The sequence below is a fragment of the Oratosquilla oratoria genome, chromosome 5 (assembly GCF_046742065.1).
Source record: "Oratosquilla oratoria isolate Oo_2021 chromosome 5, ASM4674206v1, whole genome shotgun sequence".
NCBI lineage: Eukaryota > Metazoa > Arthropoda > Malacostraca > Stomatopoda > Squillidae > Oratosquilla > Oratosquilla oratoria.
In genome coordinates, this window is record NC_134781.1 from 81,812,834 (window position 1) to 81,823,092 (window position 10,259).

Here is a 10,259-nt window from a genome sequence, read left to right on the forward strand (position 1 = left end):
AGAAAAACAAGAGGAGGAGGGAGATGGAAGGGTGGGGAAGAGGACGGCAAAGAAGATGGAGGAGGAGGAAGAGGAGGAGAAACAGGTTGGAGGAGGGCGAGGAAGGAGAAGAAATTGAGATGGAGGAGGAGTAGAATTAGAGACAGTGATGAGAAGAGGAGGGATATAAGAGTCGAGGAGGACAAGGAAGAGAGAAATAGAAAGAAGAAAAAGAGGAAAAAAAGAGAAGAAACTTATTGAGAAAAAAAAGAGGAAGAGGAGGAGAGAGGAATAATTTAGGAAAGAGTGGGAGATGAAGGAGGAGGAGTGAGAGGAGGAAGAGGAAGAGAAGAGGAAGCGGAGGAAGAGAGGGAGGTGGGGGGTTGGGGGGATGGGGGCTTAAATGGGGATGGAGCTGAAATGCAGGTCATAGATGGAGGCGAGAGAGGAGGAGGAGGTGGAGGAAATGTTAGGTGGTGGGAGAAGTGGAGTAGGAGGTGGAGAAGGGAGTGGAAGAGGAGGAAGTAGAAGAGAAAATAGAGGATGTGGAAGAAGTGGAGGAGAAGGTGGAAGGGATGAAGAAGTGAAGAAGGTGGTAGAAGAGAAAGTGGAGGAGGTGGAAGAAGTGGAGGAGGAGGAAATGGAGGAGGAGGTGAGGGAGGTGGTAGGAAAGGAAGATGGAGGAGGAGGAGGAGGAGGAGGAGGAGGGGAAGGAAAAGGAAGTGGAGATGGACGGATAATTACGACAGGTTCAGGCACACTATTACAACGTTGTTTTACACCCCTCACCCCTTTTTTTAAGCTCCCAAAGTAGTTGTGGTGGAAGACAGTTCACGCGGCGACACCCTTGACATATTTTCTTCTGGCTAACGTCATCCGGTTTCATTCGAGAAGAGGAATCCCTGAATTTTGAGAAGCGGTCTGAGACGGTCGTCAGGAACGAGGAACATTACACCTCTAACTCAAGAACTCTCCTTCATCCTATTTGTCGTTCACGGAGAAGAAAGAAGGAGGGACGGCTCGGTGCCCTTTTTGCCCGGAAGTCGACCCGTAGGGTCACGCCTGTGTTCCCGCGCTCACGAGGCGTCGATGAGATGTCTTGAGACGACCCCCTGATGTTGGTTTGCCACCTTGGACAGACCTCTGAGCCTCTGACCACCTTTTCTCTCGCCTCCCCGCCGTCATTTGATCCTGAGGCGGCCGTGCGTGGTCGAGCGTTCCATCTCTCAGGCTATAGGGCTCCAGGAAACCCATCTTCAAGACCTTTTGAAGTCACACAGTCGGGATGTCCTTCCCATTTAACAATACTCGGGACGTTTCCTCCCGTTCGCGGGTACGTCGATCTGCATCGCCTTCGCGCCAAAGACGTCTTCGCCTCGTGTGAATGTGGCCGCACACTCTGCTATAATGTTGTTCAATACGCGCGAAGTAAATACTGATTTATCTGACAGGCACTACCTTATCGTGGGGCGCTATTTTCGGAATGTGTGAACGAAAATTCAAGGCGGAGACGTCTTCGGGTAAGATGTCTCATGGCGCGGCATGGTGAAGAAGCAGCCAAGCGTGGGACAGACTTGGCGGAAGGGCAACAGCTGCCTAGTAGCAAATTCTTCTCATAAGATTTCAGCCTCACGATATCCTGGAAGACATCTTCCGCAGACCGAGTTAGTTAATATCACTATTCATTGTTTGCTCTTCTTAATTAATTTTCTAGAGGGCGACGGGCCCTGGGCCGTGGAGGGTGAGAAAGTAATAGCACCATTATAATGGATGAGGTGTAGCAGGGTGTTTCCGAATGTCGCTCCCTGCGTTTCGAATATTTTCGTACGCATTCTGAACGTTTAGTTCGGAGCGTTTGAGGGGACCATGGGTGGTACGCATTCTCTCGCATAGTATATTCTTGGTGAGGTGGTTCAAAGCATGTCAATCGTGAAGCACGTATGATGTAAACAAGACGAGTTTACCTCATCGTGTTTGTTTGGTTTTTCAAAATTCCGTTCGCTCGCTGCCTTGGAGACTGGCCGCAGTGGCAGGGGACGGTTGAAAAACGCATCTGATAGAAAGCTAATATTGATGATTGGTATGGAAATGTGGACCCTGCCTCCCCCCACCCACCCCTATACCACCACGACTATCTCTGATATCGCCATACACACCACACCGCTATCTCTCTTCTCCACCACCGCTACAACCACCTCATCACTACCTTCACCACTACCACCACTTCACTCAGTCCAGCCTGAGGCCGCACGCGCTTACCGACTCCCAGCTCCACCCAATGTTAGACGGAGAGCTCAGTGTTCAACCAAGCTTCGTCGGAGGAGTACATCGCTAGTCGTCTTTGTGAAATTCATCTCTGAAAGATTCCAGTGAGTTGATTTCTTAATTATTTCACGTTTATGGCTTCGTGTGCAGTACTTCTGTTGTCTGGGTGGTTGGTTTCTTGGAAAGATGTGACGGGAGTGAGTGGGAAAGGTGTATAATAGAAGGAAAATTAATTACGGAATATAAACCTGAGAGGAGCTAGTGCGCGCGTGCTGGACAGTACGGTACACGGGGTGGTAGTAATAAGAACGCCTTGCGGGTAAAGAAGAAAAGGAAGAATGTATTCGTATTCCTTTGGGAGGGACAGATCATGGTCGATCGTGAGATAGGAATCTGTTCGAAAATATGTATACTCATCTGCATTACGTGTTACATTGTGTCGCTCTGTATATGCCGTGATAATCAATTGTATATTTAGGACTGGAATGTTGTTGTATCCAGCGGGGAGGTGATATATGTTTAGCCCAGGTCATAATACAGCTTAGGGAAATTGATCCCAGTCGAATAAAATTTACCGGTAATGATAATGAAATATGTAAGGCAACAAGTTAACGGGAAAGGGTTGTTGTCGAAATCTTAATCTAAAAGTGGAAGATGACGTTAATTGTGTCTACTTCAACCCATAAAGTGGGAACCGACTTAATACATATTTTCTGGTAAAACAAATTTTATTCAGTTGACGGTAGGGGGTGGGGTAGACTCCAGTCCCCCCCCTCCCTCTCCCCTTTCTGGATACAGAAACATTACCTGACCGTTGTCAGGACAGAGTGTATAAAGCATGTCACCATATTTCAAGGGTAAAATATTCTTTGAGTCGTTGAATGCTGTTCTTCACAGCGTGGAGCTGCCTGGAGAATACTTCGTTACTTAATCCTGTTTTTACGAGACCGACTAAAATTGCTTGTCTTGTAAACAGCGATGGGAATGGGTTTTAGGTAGTAAGTATATGCCAAGGTAGTTTTCTTTATGGGTACGAAGATAAATATAAAATGGAAAAGAAGAAAAGATGGACATTGTGAAGTAGGTTTTCCATTTCTTGCGTCGACCAAAGTTTGACATATTTATGTCTTTCCACGACCGAACACAGGATTTCTTCGTGTCAAACCAGAAGGAAATATATCAAGATTGTTTGTATACATGACTGAGAATACTTGATCAGGACCGTATTCAATCGGTTTGAAGACTCTATCGGAGTTGAATAGAATTGCCTTACGTTACCCAGAACGAATTGTATGGAGTTAATACCCTCGTAGACTCGGTGTGGAACGTTTGTACCAATTTTGTATAACGCCGACCGCCTTGCAGTAGATTAGGATGGGTTAATTCATATAATCCCATATAATGTAGCGGAGCTATGATGCATAGGAACTACGGTATATAGAAATTATGAAGCTATATATTTTCCTGTTGATTTGATATATTTCTGTAGACATTGTTATAAGCAAATTTGTATTACTTCAGCATCAAACGGTGTATATATATTATATATATATACATATATATATGTGTGTGTGTGTGTGTGTGGTGTGTGTGTGTGTGTGTGTGTGTGTGTGTGTGTGTGTGTGTGTGTGTGTGTGTGTGTGTGTGTGTGTGTGTGTGTGTGTGTGTGTGTGTGCAACACTGAATGGGTCCCAGTGATTAGAGATACATTTTAACAACCATAGTGCACTTTGATTCTAAGCCATCAACATCGGGAGACCCAATGGAGGCCTGATGTTGATGGCTTAGAATTAAAGTGCACTGTGGTTGTTAATATATATATGTCTCAACATATGTAACTTCTCATACACACACACACACACACACACACACACACACACACACACACACACACACACACACACACACACACACACACACACACACACACACGTTTACTAAATCGGGATCGACCACATAATCCCTTCGACCCAACAACGTCACTGACAGGTTTTATTGTGGCAAGAGGAAGTCGATTTGAATCAGCTGAAAACGGCGTGTGTTTGTGTGTTAGTCTTTAATTGCATTGATTTTCGCATCCGCCAGGCGATTTTATTCGACTGAGCCAAGTTTATAACTTGTAGATCCTTGATATATTTGGTTCTGATGAGCACCGGGCGATTCTAGTCAGCTGGAGGGGACGTTGCCGCACTCATGGGGCAGGGGAACCCTATCGCAGTCGTATATTGGGATATAAGGCGTATATACTGTACAGTAGAGTTTGGTTTTGTATGAATTATTTATTTTCGTTAATTTTCTTAGCATTGAAGGCTTTACGCATTTTATGGTTTAACCTCGTTTGGTTTCCCACTTGAATCGTTCGGCTTGCATTATTTATTTTGTTCAGGCTAACGTCCGGGAACTAAATTCAGATGAAAATCGGGAAAGTTGTTGTCAGACGATTTTGTTAATTCTGGGGATGGATCCTTTAGGTTCATAACGACGTTGGATGAAGGAAAAAATAGAGAACAGGAATGAATAAATAAATAGATATTTAACTAAATAAAAAGAAAAATGTATAAATGAATAAATACATAAATGCTTTAGAAGAATGAATGAATGAATGCATAAATGTATAATAAATAGAGATAAACTGATGATATTGATAAATCAACTGACCGACATGACGTCATGTCGCTCAAATGTTTATCCAATCGATTCTCGAAACATCGAACGTTGTCGCATGCGATCGCCTGTGAGGGAAATTGTTTGGTAATGACGACAGCATTTCATTAATTTTTAAATAAGAAATGGAGGTAAACCAGTGTCATTGTCAGTTTCGTCCCTGCCTCGTGAATATAAATGCTCCCCGAACGATCTTTCAGATTACCAGTGGTTGCCATTTGCTACAAACAATTCCCCCCCACAAGCTCATTACGACAGTGACCCACCCCCAGGTCTGAATGAAATTGTCTAGCGTTAAGCAGAACAGAATGATAATTTGAATAATGTTGCTGAGCCAAAAGGGGTGGGGGGGGGCAATGCCAGGAGTGATTCCCCCCCAGGACTCGTATCCAAGCTTGCTTGCCTTGGGAACAAGAGGGTGGGGGGAAGGGGGAGGGGGGTAAGGGTGTTGCTGTCTTCGTGTGTGTGCGGTTGTCTACTTGCTAAGCGTGTGTGTGTGTGCGTGCGTATGTGTGTTTTTTGTCGTTCTTTTTTAATTATTGACATTTGTGCCTCACAAAGGTCATGTATGCGTATGTTTGTGTGGATGTGAGTATTTTTATGTGATTCTTTTCTCGTTATGGAGTTTTGTGATTCACTAAAGTATTGTAGGTGTGTTATTCACCATGGTCTTGGATCACGTGTTGAACTCGTGATCGACAGCTATTTCCCTCCCGGAAGAGAGCTCAGAGCTATGGGTAATGACCGATCTATGGGTAATGCTGTGATCTTACACGCACACACACACACCCAACTCCCCGCCACGTGAGTTGGACTAACGACTCGCAGCGCAGCTATACTGAAATTATTTCATCCCTAGGCGGGATTCGAACCCGGACCGCCGTAGTGGCGGCCGGGAACTCTAACCACTGCGCCATCGAGGCGTGTGTGTGTGCGTGAGTGGTGGTGCTGTGGTGAGACCATTTTGGTTCAAATGTAACGATCTGTTGTTTAAGCTTCTCATTTGAACATATCTCACGCGGTCCACGAAAGTGAGATGGATTCACTCACGGGGCTGATCGAATGACGTAATCATCTCCCCCTCCCCCTCCCCCTCCCTACCCCCACTCTACGACACGGCGACGCACCTCACATACTTTGCTTTGGCGAGTGCCGTCGGGAGATTTTATTCATGTCTATGTCTTGTTTGTTTTTCGTAGTTTCTTTTTGTCTCTTCCAATCCTCTCTCTCTCTCTCTCTCTCTCTCTCTCTCTCTCTCTCTCTCTCTCTCTCTCTCTCTCTCTCTCTCTCCCTCTCTCCCTCTCCCCCTCCTTCTCTCTCTCTGTTCTTCTGTCTCACTCTCGCTCTCTCTCTCTGTTCTTCTCTCTCTCTCTCTCTCTCTCTCTCTCTCTCTCTCTATCTTTCTGTGTGTGTGTCCCCCCCCTCTCTCTCTCTCTTTCTGTGTGTGTGTCTCTCTCTCTCTCTCTCTCTCTCTCTCTCTCTCTCTCTCTCTCTCTCTCTCTCTCTCTCGCTCTGTCTCTTTCTGTGTGTGTGTCCCCCCCCCCTCTCTCTCTCTCTCTCTCTCTCTCTCTCTCTCTCTGTCTCTCTCTGTCTCTCTCTCTTTCTCCTCTCTCCCCCCTTTGTTGTTGTTGTTGTCACTGGGAAGAAAATTTAAACCGATCAGGCGTTAATGCCCCCCCTCCCCTCCCCTCCCTTCTCTTCTCTTCTCTTCGTTTTAAGCTTCTGTGGTTGAGACGACGAGTCGGGGTCCAGCCAGCCGCCGAGGCTGACAGGGAGTAATGTGTGTCACAATGATGCATCGACTCACGAACAGTACTTAGCTATTGCCACACACACAGAGCAATATGAATATATATATATATATATATATATATATATATATATATATATATATATATATATATATATATATATATATATACATATATACATATATACATATGATTGCGGACAGGAAACCTAACCCTTGCATGGGAACTGTGCCAGTATACTTTTTTTCTGTTTGAGTATTGAATGTATTTGTATACATCAGTAGCTACGCTCACTGAGTGGCCCCAAGTACATCAATTGATACGCTTACTGAGTGGCCAGAAGTACTGATGCACGTGGCCGAGCCTAGATCATCTAATAAAAGCTGCGTTGGTTTTTGTCTACTTTGTTTAGCCCACCCGCTTAGTCTAAGCAGAAACTTGAGACGCAGTCGACGCAGGGGATGCAGCACAGGGAAGAGGCAGATATTCCTGTTGCTGAATTGTAAATGCTGAGGTAGAACATCTTGAAGTATTTCAAGTGAGAGAGAAGTTCAAACTGTACTTCTGCTCAGCAACAGGAAGTCTATCCCCTGTGCTGCGTTGCCTGTGTCGACTGCGTCTCAAGTTTGCGTTTAGGTTTATAAGGGGAAAGGTCTTTTGGTATATATATATATATATATATATATATATATATATATATATATATATATATATATATATATATTATATATATGTATAAATACATGTGTATATATATATATGTATATAATTATATATATATATATATATGATATATATATTATATATATATGTATAAATACATGTGTATATATATATATATGTATATAATTATATATATATATATGTATATATATATAACAATGACAATGAACGCAAATAAGTAGATAAATAGATAATTTTGTAGTAATTAAGTAAATGAATAAATTGACAATAAGTAAATAAATAAAGAAGAAATGAAATGTGTGTGTGTGTGTGTTTGTGTGTAATCTCTAAAAATAAAAAAAATTGCGGTATTCGTAAAGGTAGTATCTTTCGTAAAATACCAGAATATTACAAAACCTTTTTGGAATGAGAGACTTTTTCAGTATGAAACTTTGTTGCGAATTTTGAATTTTCGAACATGCCAATAGAGAAAAAGATGTAAATGAATCCCTATTTACTGTCATTGTTATTTATTTTGATTGTTATTTAAATGGAGTTGGAAGCGAATTGAGCTGAAAGTAGACCAAATTAGGAGTAATTTTAGAGTAACAGATAATTCAGTTTTGAAAAATACTAGGTAAATAGCAAAAAATAAGAAAAAATATGTTATTGAATATATACATTCAACAAAGGAAAGCTCAAGGTCATTGAAATTAGTTGGACTGCACCTTCCACAACCTTGCTCCTCTCATGGTCAGCTCTATGCTGGATGCTCCAAGTTTAGAAATCCAAAGAATCTTTACGTCCTTACTCCCAACAAGATGAAAAATGTGTTTCGTGCTGCATTGCAGTAAATATCTACCACACTTCTTTTAAATGAAATTAAATGTGTTACTTATTCTATTGTTTTTATATTATCTTATAAAGCCGAAGGCCCATTTGCTCTACGCAGGGGCTAGACAAAATTACGCCCGGAAGGCGGCTTCATGGCGAGTATATATACATGTACTGTATATATATGTATATATATATATATATATATATATATATATACATATACACACATATATACACATTAATAAAAGAGCGACCGATTGGCCACCGGCGCCTGCGACCGAAGCGAGCTCACACGAAGGGCAAAGTCCCCCGCGTAGCAGGGTCGGGCACAGCCTGTTGGCCATGTGTATATATGTGTATATATATATATATATATATATATATATATATATATGTATATATATATATAAAATATATTATACATATATATATATATAAGTATATTATACATATATATATATATATATATATATATATATATACATACACATACATATACCATAGGCTTTTTCCCCCTTACAAGGGAGGTAGCCAAAAAGAAAAAGGCATAAAAACCATTCCCACCCATTTCATCCCTAATACACTCCACTCCCCTCCACCCTCTACCCTCCCTCTTGTATATATATGTGTGTGTGCGTATCAACAATTACCGTGATTAGATAGTGCAAGAACCGAAGTGAATTTATACTGGCTGCCACCAGACGAATTCATTAAACTGATTCCTGTGACGTCATAATTTTCCCTCGATTATAATCAACTGGCGATATTTAGAATGAACGTCGACCATACCTCAGTATCCCATGTAGCATCCATGGTATTTTTCCTCAGCTGAATAAAATCTCCTGGCATCAGACGTAATGAACGGAACAATGGAATATAGCCATCACTGGGGAATTGAGAGATGCTCAGAAAAGGATTGAATCACTGAAAGGCGAGATGAAATCAAAGGTTTGATCTTAAACGCCTAAAGGTTAGCTTTGGAAATGGAAGATATTAGTGTGTGTGAGCGCGTGCGTTTATATGAACACAGAGTCAATATTGAGCTCCTGTTATGTGAAAACATATACCAAGAGAAACTCTCTTTGAACTGAGAAGACGATATTAAAAAAAGAGAGAACGTGATGAGTATGGAAGAAAACGGTTGAGACAGATAAAGGCGACATGACGTCACAGCCGTAAGATAAAGTCGACTTGACGTCGGGGGGGAGAAACGCAGAGAAATTATCAGAAACCTGTGTCCTTTAGAAAAGTATACCTTGTATATACGTATTTGAATATATAATTTCACATTGTATATATAATATAAGCGTAAACGTTTCTGCGTGTAGAATTACGTATGTATGTAAGCGTATATACAAGGTGTCCCAAAAATGTGAAATCCTGAAAGGTTGAACTATGTGGGATAAAGTTAGATATTCTTTAAATTGAATTGTGGGTTTTTTTTTGCATGCGATTACCTTAGCGGGAAGTGAGGCACACTTGTTAAATATGCACCTTTCAATATGTTAACCTTTAAAGAAATTCAAAGGTCTTAGAGTTTAATCTCATTCTTTATTGGGTGCTTTGTATTGGATTTATAGAATATATCGCTTCTTATCCTTACATAAGCTCACGCGCAAACTGAGACGCAGTCGACACAGCCGACGCAGCAAAGACAGCTTTCCTGTTGCTGAATTGAAGTAGAGTTTGGTCTTTTATCACTTTAAATGCTGAGGTAGTGTATGAAATCAGCAACAGGAAATCGGTCTTTGCTGCGTTGCCTGCGTCGACTACGTCTCGTTCTGCGCTTTCGCCTGCGTCTCTGTTTGCGGTCAGACTAAGGGGATGCTCGAGAGGTGAATGAAATAGCTTGGCGGCAACCAGAGTAGAAGGAAAAGTGCAATCAGGCATGTCAGTGTTTACGATTATAAAAATTGTTTACATCAAAGTAATTTTTTTCCCTCAGTTCGGATGTATATTATGCATTTGTGTGTGTATGTATGCAAAAATACGAGTATACAAATATGTATGATTATATGTATACATGTATGTATACATACTTGTATATATGTATGAATATAGGCTTGAAATGCCTTTAGATGTACTACTTCACCATATATT

General features: G+C 41.7%; 1 protein-coding gene across 2 annotated transcripts in view; it reads left to right on the forward strand.

Annotated features, from left to right (window-relative positions):
* The window catches only part of LOC143025607 (uncharacterized), a 194,524-nt gene that overhangs the window by 104,635 nt on the left and 79,630 nt on the right, over positions 1-10,259 (forward strand). Inside the window, exon 1 of one of the 2 annotated variants that reach the window (XM_076185546.1) lies at positions 2,217-2,348. The exons of the other annotated variant lie outside the window; for it this stretch is intronic. The gene's annotated coding sequence lies outside the window, so the exon portion shown is untranslated. Of the gene's footprint in view, positions 1-2,216; positions 2,349-10,259 lie in introns of those variants that run through there. 2 annotated transcript variants of the gene reach the window in all.